Raw genomic sequence first — 4,247 nt, forward strand, 5'->3', positions numbered from 1 at the left:
GTTACTATAATGATCATAAGGGATGTATGCATATATACAGTGGGGCAAAAAAGTATTTAGTCAGCCACCGATTGTGCAAGTTCCCCCACTTAAAATGATGACAGAGGTCAGTAATTTGCAACAGAGGTACACTTCAACTGTGAGAGACAGAATGTGAAAAAAAAATCCATGAATTCACATGGTAGGATTTGTAAAGAATTTATTCGTAAATCAGGGTGGAAAATAAGTATTTGGTCACCTCAAACAAGGAAAATCTCTGGCTCTCACAGACCTGCAACGTCTCCTGTAAGAAGTTTTTCTGTCCCCCACTCGTTACCTGTATGAATGGCACCTGTTTGAACTCATCATCTGTATAAAAGACACCTGTCCACAGCCTCAAACAGTCAGACTCCAAACTCCGCCATGGCCAAGACCAAAGAGCTTTCGAAGGACACCAGGAAAAGTATTGTAGACCTGCACCAGACTGGGAAGAGTGAATCTACAATAGGCAAGCAGCTTGGTGTGAAAAAATCAACTGTGGGAGCAATCATCAGAAAATGGAAGACATACAAGACCACTGATAATCTCCCTCGATCTGGGGCTCCACGCAAGATCTCATCCCGTGGGGTCAAAATGATCATGAGAACGGTGAGCAAAGATCCCAGAACCACACGGGGGGACCTGGTGAATGACCTGCAGAGAGCTGGGACCAAAGTAACAAAGGTCACCATCAGTAACACACTACAACGGCAGGGAATCAAATCCCGCAGTGCCAGACGTGTTCCGCTGCTGAAGCCAGTGCATGTCCAGGCCCGTCTGAAGTTTGCCAGAGAGCACATGGATGATACAGCAGAGGATTGGGAGAATGTCATGTGGTCAGATGAAACCAAAGTAGAACTTTTTGGTATAAACTCAACTCGTCGTGTTTGGAGGAAGAAGAATACTGAGTTGCATCCCAAGAACACCATACCTACTGTGAAGCATGGGGGTGGAAACATCATGCTATGGGGCTGTTTTTCTGCCAAGGGGACAGGACGACTGATCCGTGTTAAGGACAGAATGAATGGGGCCATGTATCGTGAGATTTTGAGCCAAAACCTCCTTCCATCAGTGAGAACTTTGAAGATGAAACGAGGCTGGGTCTTCCAACATGACAATGATCCAAAACACACCACCCGGGCAACAAAGGAGTGGCTCCGTAAGAAGCATTTGAAAGTCCTGGAGTGGCCTAGCCAGTCTCCAGACCTCAACCCCATAGAAAATCTGTGGCGGGAGTTGAAAGTCCGTGTTGCTCGGCGACAGCCCCAAAACATCACTGCTCTCGAGAAGATCTGCATGGAGGAATGGGCCAAAATACCAGCTACTGTGTGTGCAAACCTGGTAAAGACCTATAGTAAACGTTTGACCTCTGTTATTGCCAACAAAGGTTATGTTACAAAGTATTGAGTTGTATTTTTGTTATTGACCAAATACTTATTTTCCACCCTGATTTACGAATAAATTCTTTACAAATCCTACCATGTGGATTCATGGATTTTTTTTTTTTCACATTCTGTCTCTCACAGTTGAAGTGTACCTCTGGTGCAAATTACTGACCTCTGTCATCATTTTAAGTGGGGGAACTTGCACAATCGGTGGCTGACTAAATACTTTTTTGCCCCACTGTAGGTTGAAAGAAACTAATATTTACTAATATTTATATCCAACAATTCATCTACTTAATTAACATCATTAGCATTATAACCGGTATAAAAAAAAGTGGTTATATCTATTAAATCTGTTTTTTTTTTAATTTTTAAAAGATGAGTTTTTAGCTGCTTTTAAAAGTGACCACTGAGTCCACAGATCTCAGGCTCAAAGGGAGAGAGTTCCACAGTCTGGGGGTCACAGTTACAGCTGAATCAGCAGGGGTGTGACATGGGAGTACTTGGAGGACTTGGTCAGAAGCTTTGCAGCAGCGTTCTGAACAACTTGCAGATGCTCCAAAGAGGCTTTACATAAACAAGTAAACAAAGAATTACAATAATCCAGACAAGATGAAACAAATGCATGAATGACAATTTCTAATTCGGAGCGTGATACAATGGGACTCAGCTTAGCAATGTTTCTCAAGTGATAAAAACAGGAGCGGACCAGAGATTTTACATGAGCATCCAAATTTAGAGCTGAGTCAATAGTAACACCAAAGTTCCTGATAGTTCGGCAAATGTAGCAAGTGAACCCACGTTTTCCATAACACTAGGTACAAATCTTTTAGGAGCACAAACAAGGACTTTAGTCTTCTCCTCGTTTAGTTGAAGAAAGTTTCCAGCCATCTGTCTGTGAAGGTTCTCAGTCATCCAGGTCATCGTAGTCAAAGGAGCTTGCAAAGAAAAGCATCTGGACTTCTTTAAGTTACTTGAAGACGTTTCACCTCTCATCCGAGAAGCTTCTTCAGTTCTAAGGTCAAATGGTGGAGAGTCCCAGATATAAACCTAGTGGGAGTATCGCCCCACAGAGGGACAAAAGGACCCCCTGATGATCCTCTAATCGCCTGAGCCAAGGTGTGAAACTGGGTGTGGGTCCCAATCAGCCAGAGTTTCGGGTGAGTTCATTGTGAAACCTGGCCCCACCTTATCATGCGAATTCCTGAGATCAGATGGCCCAGGATGTGAGTGGGCGTTAAGGCGTCTGGGGCGGGAACTCAAAACTGGATTATAGATGGCAGACAGTTGGTGTCGTAAACCCCCGCCTCTGTTCAAAGATGGTCGCTCACAGTGGATATAGATGGCTTCTTTCACTCCTCTTTCAAACCATCTGTCCTCTCTATCCAAAATGTGAACATTGGCATCCTCGAAAGAGTGTCCTTTATCCTTAAGATGCAGATGGACTGCTGAGTCTTGTCCTGTGGAGGTGGCTCTTCTGTGTTGTGCCATGCGCTTGTGAAGTGGCTGTTTGGTCTCTCCAATTTAGAGGTCTGGGCATTCCTCGCTGCACTGTACAGCATACACCACATTGACAATGTGGTGTATGCTGTACAGTGTACCTCTACATTGGAGAGACCAAACAGCCACTTCACAAGCGCATGGCACAACACAGAAGAGCCACCTCCACAGGACAAGACTCAGCAGTCCATCTGCATCTTAAGGATAAAGGACACTCTTTCGAGGATGCCAATGTTCACATTTTGGACAGAGAGGACAGATGGTTCACAGCAATGAACGGTAATTTTGAAATTGGTCTGTAGTACTGAGAAGAGAAGCGTCAAGCTTAGGTTTTTTTTTTTTTAACAGTGGGTGAATAACAGCATTCTTAAAATAAACAGGGACCTGACCAGAAGTCAGTGAGGTATTGATAATTTTAAGGACACAGTGACTGATAGACTGAAAAATATCAAGAGAGCAGGAGGACGCTTTCATCGAATTAACTAACTTGACCAGCTCTGGTAAGGACACAGGTAAAAATCCATCTAAAATTACAGGCTAGCTCGAGTTGGCGCTGACAACAGACACACAGAAAGAGAAATATTGTTCCTCTCATTACTGACTTTTTCAACGAAGAAAGAAATTTTTCACAATCTTCATTTGATGAAATTGGGGCAGCAGGTGGAGCAGGAGCAACAATAACAGTGTTGAAAAGTACCTTGGGGTTACCTCTGCTCTTAGACACTAAGTCTGAGAAATAGGCAGCCCCCTCGCATCTCAAACTGAAGTGTTAATAAAAGAGACTAAAAGGTCCTTTAAATGAAGGAGATGGACATGCAAATGAGTTTTCCTCCATAAACTCTCAACCTTGCGGCAGCAACGCTTTAAGAAGCGAATGCTGTGATTTATCCAGGGGGACAACTTTGAAACCGGAGCTAGTCTAGTTTTGACAGGACAAACATTGTCTAAAATAGAAAGACAATGATTATTAAAAAGATTTGTTAAAAGATGAACGTTATAAGGAGATAAATCTAAATTAAAAGCATTGGAAAATTTAACAGCAGTAGAGGAATTTTAAGATGCCAGAGCTAACCACATGTCGAATAGGAGAGAGGGACAGATGAAAAGACAGGTTAAAAAGAATACAACAACGGTCCGAGATAAAAAGGTCCTCAGTACAAATGAACTCAATGTTTAAACCTAAAGTAAAAACAAGGTCCAATGTGTGTCCTTTGGTGTGTGTGGGACCAGACACATGCTGTGTAAAATGAAAAGAATCCATGACGCTAAGGAAACCTCTGGCAAAGAGGTCAGAGTCATCATCAATGTGTATATTAAAATCCCCGACTATAACCAGTCTAGACA

Source organism: Rhamphochromis longiceps, linkage group LG17, assembly GCF_057381845.1.
Source record: "Rhamphochromis longiceps isolate RC_006_pf linkage group LG17, R_longiceps_female_GT1.1, whole genome shotgun sequence".
Classification (NCBI taxonomy): Eukaryota; Metazoa; Chordata; class Actinopteri; order Cichliformes; family Cichlidae; genus Rhamphochromis; species Rhamphochromis longiceps.